This window comes from Symphalangus syndactylus, chromosome 7 (assembly GCF_028878055.3).
Source record: "Symphalangus syndactylus isolate Jambi chromosome 7, NHGRI_mSymSyn1-v2.1_pri, whole genome shotgun sequence".
In the NCBI taxonomy this organism is placed as follows: Eukaryota; Metazoa; Chordata; class Mammalia; order Primates; family Hylobatidae; genus Symphalangus; species Symphalangus syndactylus.
Genome location: NC_072429.2, coordinates 44,528,702 through 44,549,419, shown reverse-complemented (window position 1 = coordinate 44,549,419; position 20,718 = coordinate 44,528,702). Strand labels below are relative to the sequence as shown.

Here is a 20,718-nt window from a genome sequence, read left to right as displayed (position 1 = left end):
ACAGATGGGGGCCAGGGGAGCCTCACTGTATTTGCTTGTTTCACCACCACCTCCTCCTCCCTCCCACAACCAGAAATGTCTTTTTCTTCCGCCCTAGGGAAGTTAATGTAAAGGCAGGTGGGGGGGATGTCCTGTAGATTAGGAAAGTAAGTTATCAGGGGTCAGGGAAAAATAATCCATTAGGTTTCCAGAAAGAATCCACTTTTTATTGCAGTCTCTTTCTAGGTCCAGAGATAGACAACTAACTCAAAATTGTATCTTCGCTTTAATCACTGCTCTGGTGATATTTGCATTAATGAAGGAGAAAAGAAAGGATCCCCAACAGATGGAGAAGGTGGCTCTCTGACTAGTGAAAGGTAAGGAATTTTTCTGAAATCTCGGGTGCACAATGTGGGAAAAACAAAATTGGTAATGTCTCATGGGATCAGCGCAGGCATCTGCACAGTTTTCACTCCGACTTCTGTCTGTCAGATTGACTGCATTAGAGAAGACCGTAAATGTGGTGATGGAAGTGGGCTGTGACACACTTGATTGGCTGTAGCAGTGTTCCTGGTAGAGCCACATTCCCAGCACAGCTGTGGGTAGCTGGGCAGCTGGTATGATGCTAGCCCCCAAATCATAGCCGGTTCTTTCTGCTGTCAAATATCCAGCCCCTGAGCCCCCTTCCCCTGAACCTGGAAGGGGGTTCTGCTGGTGGAGTCAGATGGCCTTGTTAGCCAGGGTGGGCCAGTCTAACTGCCTGTTGCATCTTGTCTGTTCCCCAAAGACAGCTTGGGTTGATGTGATGTGAAAAGGATGGGGCAGAAGGAGAAGGGGACAGATTCTGTGCTTTCCTTCTCTCGTTCTTTTTCGGCTGGTGGGAGCCTGTGTTTTTTCTCTTCCTTTGTAGGAGGGGATTTTGAGTTCTGGGGTCTGGCTGAGGAGACACGTGTCAGAGTGTCTGGCCCTTTTGGGTCAGGCTGCCTGACTCTGGCACACAGTTCTGGAAGGATGTCCTGGAGAACTGGTTTACTGAGGCAACAGCTGCAAGCTAACTAGGGAAAGAGAAGAGGAAAGTACTAGGTGGCTGTGTGCTCAGGATCCCCAGTTGAGATATGGAGAATTATGTCTGGGGAACAAAACCTAACAGGCTGTCCTCATCACATGAGATATGTTCCCAGGCTGGAGTGCAGTGGCGTGATCTTGGCTCACTGCAGCCTCTACTTCCTGGGCTCAGGAGATCCTCCCACCTCAGCCTCACAAGTATCTGGGACTACAGGCACGTGGCACACCCCATGCTTGGCTCTTTCTTTCCTTTCTTTTCCTACTTTTCCTTCCTTCCTTCCTTTCCCTCCCTTCCCTTTCCTTCCCTCCCTTCCCTTTCCTTCCCTCTCCCCCTCCCTCCCCCTCTCCCCCTCCCTCCCTTCCCTTCCTTCCTTCCTTTCTCTGTCACCCAGGCTGGAGGCTGGAGTGCAGTGGCACAATCTTGGCTCACCACTGAGATCAAGCAGTTATCCTGCCTCAGCCCCCGAGTAGCTGGGACTACAGTTGTGCACCACCGTGCTCAGCTGATTTCTTTTTGGTATTTTTAGAGATGGGGTTTCACTGTGTTGGCCAGGCTGGTCTCAGAACACCTGACCTCAAGTGATCCACCCACCTTGGCCTCCCAAAGTGCTGGGATTACAGGTGTGAGCCATTATGCCCGGCCGCCTGGCTTTTTTTTTTTTTTTTCTGTATTTTTAGTAGAAATGGTGGGGGGGCGGTTTGCCATGTTGCCCAGGCTGGTCTCGAACTCCTGGGCTCAAGTGATCCACCTGCCTCAGCCTTCCAAAGTGCTAGGATTGCAGGCGTGGGCCACTGCACTCGGCCAAGGAAAGACATAGTTTAAAAATCACTTGCTGGCCAAGCACAGTGGCTCATGCCTGTAATCCCTGTACTTTGGGAGGCTGAGGCAAGTGGATCACCCGAGGTTGGGAGTTTGAGACCAGCCTGACCAAAATGGTGAAACCTTTCCTCTACTAAAAATAGAAAGTTAGCTGGGCATGGTGGCAGGCGCCTGTAATCCCAGCTACTTGGGAGGCTGAGGCAGGAGAATCACTTAAACCTGGGAGGTAGAGGTTGCAGTGAGCTGAGATTGCACCATTGCACTCCAGCCTGGGCAACAAGAGTAAAACTCCATCTCAAAAAAAAAAAAAAAAAAGGTCTCTTGCTAACAGAGTAATGTGGCCTGTGTGCCTAGCTAGGATGAAATCTCCCATCTTGATTCTTGACTCTTATAACAACTAGACAATGTAACTTGATACGTTCAGTGGGAGCTCTAGGCTCTCCCTGCCTTCCCTGTTGTTACAGTCCCCACAGGCATGTTATCTGCCCATTGGAAAGGATGATGGGAAAACAACAAACCTGTCCTGGACCCTGCAGTTAGGACTTCAGGGGACACATGAGTGAATATAAATAATACAGGTCCGCTCCCACAGAACCCAAATGCAAATATAAGAACATTTAACTCATAGTGGACTTTCTAGGGTCAGGCAAGGATATAAGCAACAGACATAATTAGTTAATTCAACAAATATTAATTGAATCCTCACTATTTGCTAGTCCCCGTGGATACAGTGAAGAATGGACAGACGCAGCCCCCACCTTTCTGGACCTGTGGTCTTGTGCTGTGTACGCAGACTCGTAGACAGGCTTTTGCCATACTCTCTGTGAGAGGTGCTGAGATACAGGACATAAGAAGAGTTGTGGGCTTTTATGGAGTGGGGGGGAATTTGGAAGACCTGCCCAGAGGAAGTGATGTTGAAGTTAATCCACAAATAAGCAGAGTTGACACTGAATGTTTATGCTTAGTTGACCTGCTACAGGCCTTTGGTCCTGGTATAATTTTTATTTGTACCATCTTTTACTCTGAAAAGTGCCTGGTTTGGATGGTGAGCTCTTTGGTGCCCTATGTGCCAGGCATTGCTCCAGGAGCCCCATCATCAGAATAGCCCTGGCTCATAGCAAGTGAGTAAAACTGAGCTGTTTGCCAGTCACGTTATTTATATCATTCAGTCCTGATCTGGGCCCTATTTTATTAGTTAGGGATGCTTTGGGCTGCAAATAAGGGGAACCTCTGTGAACAGCAGCTTTAATCAGATGGTTTTTTTTTTTTTTTTTTTTTTTTGAGACAGAGTCTTGCTCTGTCCCCCAGGCTGGAGTGCAGTGGTGCGATCTCGGCTTGCTGAAACCTCCGCCTCCTAGGTTCAAGTGATTCTCCTGCCTCAGCCTCCCAAGTAGCTGGGACTACAGGTGCGTGTCACCATGCCCGGCTAATTTTTGTATGTTTAGTAGAGACAGGGTTTCACCATGTTGGCCAAGATGGTCTTGATCTCTTTTGTTCTATCTTTTTTTTTTTTTTTTTGAGATGGAGTTTTCCTTTTGTTGCCCAGGCTGGAGTGCAACGGCATGATCTCAGTTCACCGCAACCTCCACCTCCCAGGTTCAAGCGATTCTCCTGCCTCAGCCTTCCCAAGTAGCTGGGATTATAGGCATGCACCACCAAGCTCTGCTAATTTTGCATTTTTAGTAGAGATGGGGTTTCTCCATGTGGATCAGGCTGGTCTCGAACTCCTGACCTCAGGTGATCCACCCACCTTGACCTTCCAAAGTGCTGGGATTACAGGTGTGAGCCACTGCGCCTGGCCAAAAGACTGCTGCCTCCTTGTCAGGGAATCAAACCCCAGTCTCCCACGTGACAGGCGGGGATACTCACCACTGTACTAACGAGGACAACAGTCTTGATCTCTTGATGTCGTTATCTGCCCGCATGAGCCACCGCACCCAGCCTACAAATTACCTTTTTAAACAAGCTTTTTCTTATAAAATGTTCACAGTTATCTATTAAAAGTAAAAGGCAAAATACAAGTTAATGTTAACGTTTTGATCAAAATTATTTCAAAACTAAAGAAATAATATTTTGAAAATTTAATCTTAGTTTTACTTCAATGAGATATTTAATACCTGAAATTCCAGTGCTTAATGTCCATTTAATTTCCAAAGGAAAGAATTGGCATTGGCTGGTGCGGTGGTTCATACCTGTGATCCCAGCATTTTGGGAGGCAGAGGCAGGCAGATTGCTTGAGCTAGATCAGCCTGGGCAACATGGTGAAACCCTGACTCTAACAAAAATAGAAAACTTAGTTGGGCATGGTGGTGGGCGCCTGTAGTCGCAGCTACTTGGGAGGCTGAGGTGGGAGGATCACTTGAGTCCAGCAAAAAAAAAATAAAAAATTGATATTATTGGTATTATGCATCCTTCAAGTTTTATTTTATAAATATATTTCCCATATCTATGTGAGATAATGTATCTGCATTTATGATACATATGTATGCAATGTGATAGAATTTTGCAAAATATCCCTCTGCCACCATGTGCAACTGGTGCTAATTTAGTAGCACTGATTTGTGAGTCCGCTGGAACCATGAATAGGAACAGAAGCAAAAAAATGGATATTCAGTTCTCCTGAATATCCTATTCATGCTCCTATTCATTTTGCAAGAATGTATTGCATTTGTGCTGAGAGGAAGGATTTGACAAGCTAATTTGTCTTTTCTCTTCCCTAAGTGCTCTACCACTCCAATCCTTCCCACACTCCACTGCAGCATTGGTCTCTGGTGTTGGCAGTGGCATAATCCACAAACCTTCTCATTTAGACACAGTTATCTTTTGTTTTGAGGGGACAGAGGAAGAGGTGTGAAGTGTTTCTCTGGGGCCTGACTGGTGTTAGGTGTTACTTGTGCTAGGTGTTACTTGTGACAACATCATGCAGTGTGACCCTCGATGACTGAGGTGCCGATGTGTTGTTTAACTTTTACGCATGTGTTTGAAATAGGTGGGACCCTGAAGCACAGGGCCCAGGGCAGGGGCCTCTCTTGTCTGGTTCTAAGGGCAGTACTCTTGTTTTCCAGAAACCCTCAGTAGGCTTCCTTTTACATTTCATTAGATAGAATTAATTATTGCCAGAAAGAAGGTAAATTTCTGTAACTTCCTTCTGCCAATCATGAGTCATTCCCTGGGATGAGCACATGGTCTCTGGACAAAATTGAGGTTCTGTTAGTGAGGAAGAAGAAATGGCTGGACAGTCAACCAGTGATATCTCCACAATTATTATTCCCATTTTTATGAAGGGGAAATTGAAGCTTAGAATGGTTAAGGTTGTACACCTGGAAGTGGTGGAACTATGGTTTGAACCAAGGAAGATTGGCTAAGGAATCTATCTTAACCACTCTACTTGCTGTTTCCCATGGCTGAGGAGCAGGAGTTAGTGATATTGGAGTTTGAGAAAATCACAGGCAGAGGAAATAGCATGTGCCGAAGCCCAGAGAGGCAAGGGGTGGCATGGTCTCACTGCAGATTGAGAGATGCTGAGTGACTGAAGTCTGTTGTGTGAGGGGAGTGCTGGGGGATGAGGCTGGAGAGGGTGTGCAGCTGGGGCTGCTGGGTGGAGATGGGAGGGGACGAGATTGGGAATGGCATGGGCTGGAAGACTGTTGAAAGATTTTACTAGGGAAGAGATCCAGGTAACCTGAAATAGGAGAGGCGGAAGGGAAGGCATGCAATCAAGAGAGATTTAGAAAGCAGGATTGGGATTTGATGATATGAAGGTGGAGGAGAATCACCTGAGTTTATGGCTTGGAAATGGGTTACCATTCAGAAACAGGAGGCAGTGTTACCAGTGGAAGGTCTTGACCATGAGTTGTCCAGGTTCTTGGCATTTTGAACAAAGAATTGGACAACACACACAAAGCAGTGAAAGAATAAAGCAATGAAAGCACAGATTTATTGAAGTGAAAGTACACTCCACAGAGTAGGAGTGGGCTCAAGCAAGCCCTGGTTACAGAATTTTCTGGGGTTTAAATATTCTCTAGAGGTTTCCCATTGGTTACTTGGCTACAACCTATGTCAATGAAGACTTGGTCCATGACTAGTCTGGTTGTGGGAGGTGACCAATTAGAGGCTGAAGTGAAGTTACAGAGTTACAACCTATGCAGATGAAGACTTGGCCAGGGACCAGTCTGATTGGTTGTGGGAGGGGACCAATCAGAGGTGCTTTCCATTTTTCATTTGCAATGCAGAAAGGGGGTGGGATTGCAAAAGGAGTAGCCTCTGATTCTTTTGTTACTTGGGCATAGAGAGGTAAGATTTTCCTTTTGATTCAGTTCTAGGAAGTCAGCATGAATCAGCCTTAGGTTCCCTACCTTCAGACCCTATTCTCCTGCCTCAACAGTACCAGGTGAGGGCATAGGGGAGAAGGAGTCCACTTTTTATTTTTTGAGTCTCATTTTGGACATGTTGAGTTCAAGGACATAGAGTGGAGCTGTTCTGTAAACATTAGAGTCTGAAACTCAGGAGAGACATCTGGACTAGAGAGAAATGTGGGCTGCTTCAACACGTAGAACCCCTGGGTTCCATGGTGGGTGAGAGTGTGTAACACATGAAAAGAGAGTCTAGGACAGAGCTGTGTTTAAGGAAAGAAAGCCCACAGAGGAAACCAAGAAGACATGCCTCACATGGAAGAATCCAGGAGAATTTGGTGACACTAATGCTGAGGAAAGGGAGTTTTAAGCAGGAAAGAAAGATAAGGCCTGAGAAGTACCACAAAGGTCATTGATGATGACAGCGAGAGTGTGACAGCCAGATAACAGAAAGTTGATGGGAATGTAGCTCCTTCATTCAAGATATTAAATATGAAGGGAAGGGTATGTGAGGATCCAGGGAAAGCTTTTTTTTTAAAAAACAAAACAAAACAAAAAAGCATGCAGGAAGATTGGAGCATGTTTAATTGCTTCTGAGAGGTAGACTTTTGGTAGACCAGAAGTTGAAGATAGAGACGAGGTGGGTAGTGGAAAGTGTGAGGACCTGAGAAGGTGGGGAAGAGTATGGGATCCTGACTCAGATAGAAAGAGGACTCCCATTGGAACAGGTAGAGTAGAGACCAGGAGAATGGGTGGGACTGGGACATTGAGGAACTTCCTTTTAGATGGTTTGTTTCCTATATAAAGTAGCTGCAAGAGAGGGAGTGGTGGGTCAGATGTTTAGGGAAGTTGAATTGGAATTGTCTCCTGTAAGGACAAGAGAGCTGAGTGGGGAGCAGGGCTGGCTTCATGAGTGGGCAGCTTGAGCAGTCGCACGGGTTCCTGCACTTAGAAGGGCTTCATGCTTTGTATAATGCTCTGGCGTCACTGTCTTGAAATTGTTAATGATTTTTGAACACAGGCCCCCTCATTTTCATATTTGTTTTGAGTGTAAGTGTGTCCCATGCAATATCTGGGACATACTGAGATTAACAGTTACAGCCGGGCCCGGTGGCTCACGCCTGTAATCCCAGCACTTTGGGAGGCCAAGGCGGGTGGATCCCCTGAGGTCAGGAGTTTGAGACCAGCCTGGCCAACATGGCGAAACCCCATCTCTACTAAAAGTACAAAAAAATAGCTGGGTATTGTGGTGGGTGCCTGTAATCCCAGCTACTCAGGAGGCTGAGGCAGGAGAATCGCTTGAACCCAGGACACAGAGGCTGCAGTGAGCTGAAATCGTGCCATTGCACTTCAGCCTGGGCAACAAGAGCAAAACTCAGTTTCAAACAAACAAACCAATTACTCTTTATCTGAAATTCCAATTCGGTATCCTGTATTTTATCTGGCAATCCTAACTGGGCACTACAAATTATGTAGCTGGTGCTGCTGGGAAGACAGGAGAATTGCAAAGTGGGTGTCACAGGCCCTAGGGAGATTTCCTCTGTGAAGTATCTGAGAGTGGGGAAGTGATGGGTGTAGAGAGTGGACTTGTGGCTCTAAGTTGTGGGGCTGTGGAATGGTCTCCAGCAAGGCCAGCCACCTGAGTGTCTAGACAGTGCAGGAAAGGCAGGTGGCTTAGAATATCTGGGTTGTCTCCAGATATCTCACTTGGGTGAGACTGAAAGCCCTTACCTTGGTTGGTGAGGCCCTGCCGTCCCTCTCACCCTTGCATACAGCAGCCCGCTGCTCTGCTGGCTCTTCTGCAAACACCCTTTGCTCCTTTAGTCTCAGGGCCTCTGCTCTGGTGGTTCTCTCTGCCTGGAATGTTCTTCCTGTAGGTATCCCCAAGGCTCATGCCCCTTGTTCCCCCTGGGTCCCTGAGAGGCCTTCCCTGATTACTTTATTACTTCCTGCTCCATCTTTCTTCATGTCACTTCCCGCCTCCTGACATATATATGTTTATTTTCTCTTTCCATTAAAATGAAAGTACTGTGAGAATGAGAAGTTGGTCTTGCTCACTGATATAACTCCTGTTCCTGGACATGCAGGGGAAACTGAGATATTTGTTGAACTGATATGTAAAATAATGATACATGGGCCAGGCAAAGTGGCTCACACCTATAATCCCACCACTTTGGGAGGCCGAGGTAGGTGGATCACCTGAGGTCAGGAGTTCAAGACCAGCCTGGGCAACATGGTGAAACCCCATCTCTACTAAAAATACAAAAATTAGCCAGGGGTGGTGGTGGGTGCCTGTAATCCCAGATACTTGGGAGGCTAAAGCAGAGAATTGCTTGAACCCAGGAGGCGGAGGTTGCAGTGAGGTGAGATCGCGCCACTGGACTCCAACCTGGGCAACGGTGCAAGACTCTGTCTCAAAAAAAAAAAAATTAGTTGGGCATGGTGATGTGTGCCTGTAGAACCAGCTACTCGGAAGGATTGCTGGGGCCCAGGAGTTGGAGGCTGCAGTGAGCTATGATTGTGCCACTGCACTCCAGCCTGGGTGACAGACTGAGACTCTGCCTCTTAGAAAATTAAAAAAAAAAAAAAACCCAAAACATTATCACCTAGATATTGGTAGTAGTATTTGGGCATTTCTAGTGAATGTTAGCTAATAACTCACTTTGCCTAGGTGACAGAGTAACCCAGCCCTATGGTGTCACTCATGCTTACCACTGCCAATGAATATCTGTGCCAAAAATCAGATTTGATCTTAAAGCAGGAGAGATTTGTTTAGGTGGAAATCTGTTTTTGGTTTCCTTTCCATTATCGCCCATTCCCTCTGGGAAGAGAACACCTTTTCCTGTGGAGTTGGATGGGGCTGACCTTTGCCCTGTGTCCTTAAGAGTAGGCAGGTGGTCTGAGTCAGTTGAGTCCTTCCTGGTACTTCTCTGCCAGAGTTCTTGGGGAAGATGATCTATTTCTGCTGGACCTGGTAGGATGTGAGTGTGAGGCTGTTGATTAATATCCTGCTCACTAAGTGGAGAAAGGACAGGAAGAGCTGATGTTTGAGGCCTTAGATCCAGCCACTTCCTAGTGACATGAGCTAATGAATTCTTTTTTTTTTTTTTTTAACTTATGCCAGATTGACTTTAGTTTCTATCACTCACAGCTGAGCAAGCTCTGACCCATACATGTTATGTTGCTCAGGCTGGAATGCAGTGGCTATTCATAGACATGATCAGATCATAGTGCACTGCAGCCTTGAACTCCAGGGCTCAAGCAATCCTCTTGTCTCAGCCTCTCAAGTAGCTGGGACTATAGGCACACATCACTGCACCCAGCCCACACAATTTCGATTGAAAAATTAGAACAACTTGACCTGTGAGATAATAGTAGAAGATTAGATAGTTAACTGAATTAATGAGTTGTGAGAGGAGCTTCTCCTGATTTCCCTGATTCTTTTTATTATGGGAGTGGGAACGGGGCAGAGGGTAGAGATGGGGATGAATGAAGGAGACTAAAGTGAGCCCACAGGCGTGGCCTTCGCCAAATGGTGGTGGGGATGCTGGGGCCCCAGTTCCCTCCCAGCTGTGGCTCCCTGGCAATGGCTGAGGAGCCTGGGGTCGGCAGGCAGCTGGATTGGAGAGAGCTCTCGACTGTAAGCCAGCTCTGGGCTCCTGTCCTGTTTCTGCGTGTGCCTTGGGGCACATCTTCAACTTCCTGAGCCCTTGCTTTCCATTTCATAAAATGGGAGTGCTGACAGTGCCCTGCTGACCTCCGAGTTTGTGAGAGAGGCTCCCAGGAGCTGATGAGAATCTCTGAAACCATCGTGAGAACCATCAGGACTCTATAGCTGTAAGGTGGTTTGTCTGTCTCATTTGACTGAAGGCTGGACTAGACAAGTGCTAGGAGGACCCTCAGGACTTGGGCTGGGATCTGACCTTCATGAATTGCAGACTATAGACCTTAGGTAAAAAGTGGGCAAGAGAAGGCTGGGCGCGGTGGCTCACGCCTGTAATCCCAGCACTTTGGGAGGCCGAGGCGGGCGGATCACGAGGTCAGGAGATCAAGACCATCCTGGCTAATATGGTGAAACCCCATCTCTACTAAAAATACAAAAAATTAGCCGAGCGTGGTGGTGGGCACCTGTAGTCCCAGCTACTCGGGAGGCTGAGGCAGGAGAATGGTGTGAACTTGGGAGGCGGAGCTTGCAGTGAGCTGAGATCACACCGCTGCAGTCCAGCCTGGGCGACAAAGTGAGACTCTGTCTCTTAAAAAAAAAAAAAAGAAAAAAAAAAAGTGGGCAAGAGGAAGCCTAAAATGTATGGCCCGTGGCCTGAAAGTTCTTAGGGGTCATGGATGAGGATGTGAAAGGAGTTTGCTGGGCAGGACAGTCTCTGGCCTGGGGCAGGTTTCTGGCTGAAGTAGTTAATTCAGTGCCTTTTACTTGTTGGAAAGACAGAAAGATACTTTTTCCCCCCTTTCTTTTAAAAAGTAATAGAGCTTTCTGAATACAAAAGAGTCACATATCTATTTAAGAATTTTGGGCCAGGCACCGTGGCTCACGCATATAATCCCAGCACTTTGGGAGGCAGAGGAGGGTGGATCTCCCAGGAGTTCCAGACCAGCCTGGGCAACATGGTGAAACCCCATCTCTACAACAAATAGAAAAATTCACTGTGCATGGTGACATGCACCTGTAGTCCCAGCTACTCGGGAGGCTAAGACCAGAAGATGACTTGAACCCAGGAGGTCAAGGCTGCAGTGAGCCGCGTTCATGCCATTGCACTCCAGCCTGCATGACAGAGCGAGACCCTGTCTCAAACAAACAAAAAAAGAACTTTGAAAATAAAAATACGTGTAAGGAAATCAAAACCACTCATGATTATCCAACTCCCATAAATAACACTGGTAATATTTTTGTCTATCTCCTGGTATTTACTTCATTGTGCCTATGTGTCATGTATATGAGAGATGGCTTATAAAATTTGATATGTACAGCTTCAGAATCTGTCTTGTACATAATATAAACATCTTCCTGTATCTTTAGATTTTTCTTACAGCCTGATTTTTAATTGTTATATAACAGTTTTAACTGTTCTATCATATATAATATATTCCTTTTATTGGATAGAAGACTTTCCAATTTTTTAGGATTATAAAATCATATTGTGGTTAAATCTTTACGGATAAATCTTTGTGCATGTGGAATTATAGGGTCAAATGGGATGTCCACGTAAGAATTTTTGTATGCTCTAATTGACCTAAAGAAATGCTAATTTGCCTTCCTATTGTTGTGTGAGGAGGCATCATGATTCTCTGAATCCTGGCCCTTGCTGGGTATTACTGGAGTTTTAGGACTTTGCCAAATGCTGGATGAGAGAAGCTTTGCTTTTTTTAATTTTTTTTTTTAGACAGGTCTTGCTCTATCACCTAGGCTGGAGGGCAGTGGTACAATAATAGCTCACTGCAGCTTTGAACTTCTGGGCTCAAGCTATCCTCCTGCCTCAGCCTCCTGAGTAGCTGGGACTACAGGCATGCCACTATGTCTGGCTAAATTTTTATTTTTGTAGAGACGGGGCCTCACTATGTTGCCCAGGCTGGTTTCGAACTTCTGGTCTCAAGCAGTCCTCCCACTTTGGCTTCCCAAAGTGTCAGCATTACAGGTGTGAGGCACCATGCCTGGCCTTGTTTTTATTTTATTATGCCTTTTTTTTCTGGTTCCCAGTAAGGTCTTTTTTTTTCCCCATATAATTAATAGCTGTTTTTATGTTTTTGTGAATTGTTTTACGTATCCTTTATTCATTTTCCTATTGGGGTGCTTGTATTTTTCTTATTGATTTATACAGACTCTGTTTGTAATAAAAATATTAACCCTTTGTGGGGATCAATACATTTTTAGTAGTGTGATGAAATATTTTAATAATGGATCAAAGCAGAAGACTTGATTCCAGGGGGAAAAATTTTTAAGCTACCCGCCTCTTTCCCTACACATAAATCCAGTGATAAGTAGTATCTTAGTACTTAAACATGTCTTAAAGCACAGACAGGCTTCCTTCCTTCCTTCCTTCCTTCTTTCCTTCATCTCTTCCTCTCTCTCTTCCTCTTTCTCTTCCTCTCTCTCCTCCTTTCTCTCCTCCTTTCTCTCTCTCTTTCTTCCTCTTTCTCTCTTTTTTCTTTCTTTCTCCCTCTCTTTCTCTTTCTCTCTCTCTCTTCCTCTCTCTCTCTCTCTCTTCCTCTCTCTCTCTGTTTCTCTCTCTTTCTCTTTCTTTCTCTCCCTCTCTCTTTCTCTCTCTCTCTTTCTTTATTTCTTTTATTTTTTATTTTTTTGATGGAGTCTCGCTCTGTCTCCCAGGCTGGAGTGCAGTAGCACGATCTCCGCTCACTGCAACCTCCATCTCCCAGCTTCAAGCTATTCTCCTGCCTCAACCTCCCGAGTAGCTGGGATTACAGGCGTGTGCCACCACGCCTGACTAATTTGTGTATTTTTAGTAGAGATGGGGTTTTGCCACATTAGCCAGGCTGGTCTCAAACTCCTGACCTCAGGTGATCCGCCTGCCTCCGCCTCCCAAAGTGTTGGGATTACAGGCGTGAACCACCATGCCTGGCCATTACCTTTGTTTCATGGGTGGGTTAGTCTGGCAACTAGACTAGGGCAACCCACCCATCCCACCCCTAGAGCTGGTCACAGGCACAGCTGAGCTTGAACTTGGGCTTCACACGTGTGTTTACACGCACCACTTGTCATTGCCTGTGACTTTCCTGTCCCTGCTCCTCCTCTTTCAAACACTCCCTGGAGCCATTTAGTGCCTAGATGATGCGTGTTTTTATACTCGCCACTCTACTCGAAAGCAAAATCTGTTTGAAAGCTGTGTTACAGGTTTTTCCAGAACTTCCAGTTTTTAAGAATCTCTTCCCCTTGCTGCAGCTTCCTTTGTACCATGCAGCCACTGGCTCCGAAGGGACCTTCTACCAGGGAATTTGATTGCTTGGATAGAGCCCTTCTGTGACCACTGACCTCAGGGCTAGCTCCCCAAAATGTCGCCTTCTCTGTGCTCGTTTCTGCAAAGTAGCAACAGGTCAGTTAGGATGTGGATTTTCTTGCTCTCTCAAAGGTTCTTTTATTTAAATATGTTCATACATTTTTCTCCTACTGCTCTCTTTCCTGAAAGAATGAAGTTAGAGGATTAGGTTGCTAAATTTAGCTCTTGCTGACGCACTGGCCTCTCACTAGCAGTCTCCTCGTGTCTCAGTGTTTCTTTAAGCCTCGCTTTTTTGCTGGTAGACGCACACCATCACATCCTACATAATATTTAGCTCTGAGGCGTTTCCAGATGGGAAGTGCGTTTCTGTATTTTCATAGCCGTGTTCTCTACGTGAATGGACTGGCGTGAAGCTGGGGGCTGACGGCTGGCAGGGCAGGTAGGGGGGCTGGCAGCGGCCTGAGAGAGATGAAGATCCCCAGGGCGGTGGTGGGGAAAGCAATGCAGTCCTTGTCAGATGTTTGCTTGCTGTGACGAGAGGGAGATGGCTGTGAGAGGAGATCTGGGGATGGTATTTGACTGGAATATGAATGGAGCATTTTCAGGCAGGGGAGGCCCTCCTACTTGAAGCAAGCCTGAGTGTTGTTAAAGAAAAAAATTATTCTGGCACTTGTAAAAATGGCAAGGAAGACTTTACTCATGAGTCTTGCAACAGGGTTATTGCAATAGGGGAGAGAGATGGGGCTCAACTCTAAATGCAGCAAGACAGTTGAGGATTTACAGCCAAGGAACAGAGAAGAGGGCATCAGTGGATGGAAAGTTACTAAGAGGAGACATCAAGGGAACGGGATTCTCGCTAAACAGACCTAAAAGGACTCTTGTTAAGGGCAGGCCAAGGACTTATACAGCCAAGGTAGGGGATGAAGCGCTTTATCAGATATCAAGGGTAGGGGACTTCCTAAACTGAATTTCCAGGATTCTTGGTAAGACTGGGCTCTGCAGGCCTGGCAAGGACAGGAGGCCAGGGTTCAGAAGAAGGCTCAGAAGAGCCTAACTAAAGTTTGGTCAAAGAAAGAGTTTTTGTCAGTGCTTCCTCTTGTTCAAGGAAAGAAAAATTCTTCTTTTCTCTGAATAATATAGGTCCATTTCTTGTTTGGTCGCCTTTTGTTCATTAAGGACCAGCTTGAATGTCTGTTGGGGTCTGGCAGTAGAGGATACTTGATGGACAACCATCAGGCATTTAAACGAGGGAGATTCATGATCTGCTGTGGTGATGGGTCCTTTGAAGTTTATGTCAAGTCATCCAGCTTGCAAGCCTACTTTAGATCCTGGGGGGAAGATCAGCTATAAGACAGCGTAGAGTTGCAATGAGGATTTGGGCAGTCAGCCTTTAGCTCTCAGTGACGTCAGGAGGGTGGGAGAAAACTTAGAAAGTAGAAAAATTGAGAAGTTGGTAAGAACTGATGAAATGTGCAGAATGGCACATCCAGTCCAATTCACAGTAGGTAACAAAGTAAACAGTAAAATGTAATTTACCAAGAGGTGAAAAAAAGCTCAAAGGCAATGAACAGGACTAGAATTTGATAATCTGCAAGGATGTACTATAGTTTTCTGTTGAAATACAAACAAGCACTGGTCCCTGGATGGGCATGTTGAAATGTCAGCATGGAAAGTGGCCTGGTGTTAGACAGGTCTTGGTTCAAATCCCATCACCTTACCGGAGATGCTGGGCAGATTGGTTGCTCTCCTAGTGTCTGTTTCTTTAGCTGTGAGACATGATGAAAGCTAACATTTATTATTTCTTATGTGTCAGGCACTGCCATAAGCATTTCACATGCTTTATCTCATTTAATCCTCACAACTTAGTGAAGCAGGTTAATCATCATCTCCATTTTGCAGAAGAGTAAACTGAGGCTTTAATATATCCTATAATATGTCCACAGATGTTGCTAACCTGCAAGTAGAGATTGAAGCTCATGTACTTAAAATGAGTTTGGCACTTTTCAGGTACCTGATAAATGTAAAACATTTTTTTCCTCCGAAGTATATGTGGGAAAACTGAAGCTATAGAGTGTGCCTGAGCCCAGCCAGATTCAGTAGGCCGGGCTCTCCCCCAAAGAGGGAAAATCCTGAGACACTCATCAGTGGAGGGATGGAGCCTGCTGTGAGGGTCCTGGCAGAGCCCCTGCATTTTGTCCTCTGGGGGCACCTCTCCTGGGAGTTGGAGAGAGGCTTTGACCTGGCCTTTGCTGGCCACTGGGCAGCACCAGTGGCTAGCTGGGAGCAAGTGCCAGGGCCAGCAGAGGCTTGTCCAGAGATGACTCTCGCTGGCTGTGCTGTGTTTGCTGTGTACCTGGTAGGCACGCATCTCATTTATTCTCACATCTCTGCAGTAGGTATCCTTCACCTTCCCGTGCAGATGGAATTGAAGCTCCAAGAGGGTAACCAACCGCCCAGACACATTTGAAGTAGTGAGGCAGGGATTTGAGCCCAGGTCTGGTCCCTGAGCCCATGCTCTCTGTTCTGCTGTGCACCCTGGGTGATCAGCGAAGCAGACCCAAGCTAGGGAAGAAGTCATGTGGGCAGGGCTGAGGCACTGGAACAGAGTGGGTAATGCAGGACCTTGGGAATCTGACACACTGGGGTTCAAATCCTGGCTCTGCCACTTCTTAGCTCTGTGAGCATGGAAGTGACTTAACTTCTCTGATCCTTGGGTCCCCATCTATAAAAGAGGGTCCCCATCTATAAAAGAGGTCCCCTACCCAGAAAGTGTAAGGATGACATGAAAATGTATACGGAGCCTTGTCATGGGCCCTGGGGTGTGATGAGCATTCAGTAAATGCTGGCTGCTGTGGGCACATGGGAATTGCTGGGCACTTTCTCATCCACTTGATCTCCTTGGCTCTTAGGGAAGGCAGACACTGGAGGGCAGGTCTCTCAGACACAGGAGAGACCCTTAGCTTTATTTATCCACCCTGGGATGTATCCCTGGGAGCTGTGTATCAAAATTATAGCCACTGAAGTTTGGAAGGACAAAGGGGAGGCGAGGCCTGGGTATGGCATCTTTAGAGTGGTCCAACTTCCCTCTTGCTGGTGATGTCCAAAGAGAAAGGCCAGCACGGCGGCTCAGATGGGCATAGCGGGACTGCCTGGAGGAGCGTATGCAGTGGGCTTGGGCAGGGCCCAGAGTTACTGGTGGCGGGGGTGGGTGCTGTCAGTGTCTCCCCCAGACTCCACTGAACCTTTCATATCAGGTGCCCTAGAGTAGCACCTGTTTACCTAGACCTGCCTTCCAGAGACACTGTCTCCCCACCTTGTGAGCTCCTGGCTGCCATGACCTCCGCACTTGCCCTGAGAGGCTGTTGAGGATGAAATGCTGGTGTACATGAAGCTCTTAGCCTAATACTTCACATTCAGCGAGGGCCCACCTTCTGACTGTGGCCATTAATTTGTGGATTCAAGTAATGTTTTAGGTTGAGAGGTCATAGTTATGAAGAAAACAGTCCCCACCCTCATAGAGGTCACACTCTACTAGGGAAGATGGATGAGAAACATGTAAGCAAGTAGATTTGATTGTAATATTGGAGTGAAGAACAGTAAAGCAGGGAGAGGGAACAAAGACATCGTTGGTGTGGCTGGGAAGGAAGGCTTTTATTGGGAGATAACAAGTGAGCAGAGACCCTGGGGATGCGGAGGTGCCAATCATGAGAATGTTGGGGGAGGCCAAGTGCGGTGGCTCATGCCTGTAATCCCAGCACTTTGGGAGGCCGAGGTGGGTGGATCACTTGAGGTCAGGAGTTCGAGACCAGTCTGGCCAACATGGTGAAACCCTGTTTCTACTAAAAATACAAAAATTAGCCAGGTGTGGTGGTGCGCCTGTAATCCCAGCTATTGGAGAGACTGAGGCAGGAGAATCACTTGAACCCAGGAGGCAGAGGCTGCAGTGAGCGGATATCATACCACTGCACTCCAGCCTGGGTGACAGAGCAGGACTCTATCTAGACAGACAGACAGGTAGGTAGATAGAATGAATGTTGGGGAGCATCCCAGCAGAGCCATCAGGTGGGACTGAATCTGGTACAACAAGACAGAGAGGAGGGATAACTAGGAAATGAAGCCAGGGTGGAGGCTACCAGGTCACATAGGACCTTATTGTTTTCAACAATCATTATTTCTAGATGTCGCTGGGCAGGATCAGCTGTTCCTTCTCTTGTGCTATTCTGCGTGGTAGGCACACAGCCATTGTAGCAAGTCACCCTTTGTTAGGGCTGTGTATTTTACCACCACACTGGGAGCGCTGGAGGCCAGGGACTGTGGCTGTTTTGCATACACCCAGCACCTAGCATGGGAGCTGTTTATCGAAATTATAGCCACTGACGTTTGGAAGGACGACGGGGCGACGAGGCCTGGGTATGGTATCCTTAGAGCGGTCCAACTTCCCTCTTCCTGGTGATGTCCAAAGAGGAAGGAGCATGGAGTCTGCGTTTCACACATTTAAAGATAATGAATCTTAGTGGCAATGGATGCTGTCTATTGGGGGTTTCTGTGTGCTATCCACAGCAGTTAGCATTTTATATTTCATCATCTCATTGAATCAATACAATAGCCTTGTCCCCAAAGTGTCATCTCCTTTTTACAGATGAAGAAATAAGCTCTAGAGGCCGTCCCATGCCCCAAGCACACACACCTAGGAACTTGCTGAGCTGAGATTTGAAGCCAGGATTCTAAGGACCACACTTTCAACTCTGACCAAGCTGGAAGGTCGACTGCCTCCGGCAGGGGCTTGGCCCAGGCCTGCCTTTCCAAGGGCTGTGGTGTTTACTGCCCAGGGTTTTGGCATCCTTCGGCCTTCTTGGTCCCTCAGGGGTCACCTTGCACCTCAGCCTGCCCTGTAGCATCCCACAGAGCCAGAGGGGCTGTTTCTCAGACCTTCTCACAGCTTTGTAATCCACAAATGGAAAAGTGGCACTTAAAATGAATTTATTCAGGTGGGAGCTGTGTAAGACATGAAAATAAGGCTTTTGAGCTCCTCCACATAAACTTGAGTGTAAATGAAAAGCTTTTTATTTGGCTTCTGAGCCAGACTTTGAGAAGCCAGTGGGCCGTGCGGTCTGGAAGCGCACGTTATGGGCGCTGGGTCGGAACAGGGGCCACTTTGAATGGCAAGGAGGGAGAATCGCTCCAGCGAAGCTGGAACGGCCAAGAAGCTGGGATGTCAATAAACACAGGCAGGACACAGAAAGCCTTTTCCGAAGAGATGGAAGGCGGGGAAGCGAAGGAAAGGCAGTGCCTCACTCCCGGTGCATTTGAGAAGGAAAATGCTTGAGGTAACCCATGTTGGCAGCTTTTATAGCTTCCTCCCGATAATGTGCTGGGCAGACCCTGAACAGGCTGGTGTTTTATTTTCGTGTAACGAAGCCGAGTGGACCAGGGGCAGCTCTCCAGCAATGGCTGGCCTGGGGTTGTGCTCACGGAGGGAGGCAGGGCTGCCTGAGACCTGGAGCAGGGGGCAGGCTCCTGCCTGCTGGGCAAACCGCGGGTAAGGCGGGGACCAGGATTTCTGACTTCCTCTGGATGATGTTTGGTTTGTCACAATCCTTAGACGTAAGGCCCCTTTATGGCCAGTGCCAGTGAGGGAGGTGGCAGGCAGCCGTGGGAAGGCAACTGCTCTGAGAAGGAGGGCACAGGTCCACGCTGTCTAAATGTTGCCGGTTGTGAACTACACAGGAACCTTAGCGTGGGGGAACCCACAGAAAGGTCTTTGTGCCCTTGGCTGCCTTTTGCCAAGGTACTTTCGGTGACTAGATTTACCTTGCATTCATATTCTCTTCTCTTTGGTAATATGTACGTATGTGTGTGAGGTATATTTGGACTTGGGATTATGTGTGTGGTTAAAAATATACATCAGTACGTTAGTGACCTGCATGGGTGCATTAAGCAATGTATTTTGAGAGCCATGGGCTGGAGGGAAACACCCAACTAGCTACTTTGAGACACTAGCAAAGCCCAAAGTACTTCCGTTAGATGAGCGTATGAGCTACTGTTTTATATGTTTGTTACAGATTGTTTCTTCCTATTTTCTCCTGAATATGATGTGAAAACAATATATGTATTTAAACAAAATTTTAAATTTCAATCTTAAGAATTTCAGGGTTGGTTTGTTTGTTTTGAGACGGAGTCTCATTCTGTCGCCCAGGCTGGAGTACAGTGGTGCGATCTCAGCCCACTGCAACCTTTGCCTCCCAGGTTCAAGTGATTCTCTTGCCTCAGCCTCCCAAGTAGCTGGGACTACAGGCGTGCTCCATCATGCCCGACTAATTTTTTGTATTTTTAGTAGAGACGGGGTTTCACTGTGTTAGCCAGGCTGGTCTTGATCTCCTGACCTCGTGATCCACCTGCCTCGGCCTCCCAAAGTTCTGGAATTACAGTCGTGAGCCACTGCACCCAGCAAATTTCATGGTTTTTTTAACTCATGTTTATTTTGAAAAATTGAAAATATCAGGAAAGATAATAAGATAAAAGTCTTCTGCAATGCTATCATTCAGAATAATTGCTGCTGTTCTTTAGGTATTTGTATGCTCTTCCAGACATTTTCCTAATGGGTATATATTAATGTAAAATAAAATATCAATGGCGAACATTTGAGTGTTACCATTTGCCAGCACTTTGCATGTAGGGACTCACTTGATCCTCAACAATTCAATGATTGGTTTTATTATTAAACCCATTGTACAGATGAGAAAGCCGAAGCCCAGAATGGTTACCTTGCTTAAGATCACATAGGTAAATAGCCAAGCCAGGATTTGAACACAGGCAATCTGGTTCCAGAGCCTGTGCTCTTAAGGCACTCGCCGTACTAACTTGAAAAGAATTTGGAGAATACTATCCATACCAATTTGTAACCCATTCTTTTTCCCACTCAAAATATTATGAACTCCCTTCCATGCCAATAACCTTATATCTAGAACATCATTTAAAATGGCTCCGTTGTGATGCATACATCTCCAAAATGGAATGCTGCTACAATGCTGTTTCCCTTTGTGGCTGTTTTGGGTAATAATAACAATTAAACTTAAAAATAGCAAATATTGAGGTTCTGTGTCTGGTGCTGTCCTAAGACCTGTTTACATCTCATCTAATTTAATCCTTGTAATAACTCGGGCTTCTTACAGGGGAAGAAGTTAGGGAAGAACAGGAAGAAATTTGCCATGACATCTTCCTTACATAAAACTTCAAGGTTAGATTTTTGACACCATCTTCAAATAAAATTATATATGTAAGAATGTTTTTGTGTATTTGTTCATTTTTTTAAACTTCTTATTTGGAAATAATTTGACTCACAGGAAGCTGCAAAAATAGTACAGAGAATTCCCATGTTCCCTTCACCCAGCTTCCCCCAATGATATCTTAAATAACTAGTATGCATCAAAACCAGGAAATCGACATTAGCGTTTCCTGTTAGCTCAGGTTGTATATTTGTTACTAATTTTTTTTTTTTTTTTTTTTTTTTTTTTTTGAGATGGAGTTTCACTCTTGT

At 46.3% G+C, this 20,718-nt stretch overlaps 1 long non-coding RNA gene across 1 annotated transcript in view; it reads left to right on the top strand.

Annotated features, from left to right (window-relative positions):
- Window positions 1-234: 234 nt before the first annotated feature.
- LOC129486233 (uncharacterized) overlaps window positions 235-20,718 on the top strand; it is a 330,778-nt gene continuing 310,294 nt past the window's right edge. Inside the window, exon 1 of the long non-coding RNA XR_008658901.2 lies at window positions 235-356. This is a non-coding gene — a long non-coding RNA (uncharacterized lncRNA). The remainder of the gene's footprint in view (window positions 357-20,718) is intronic.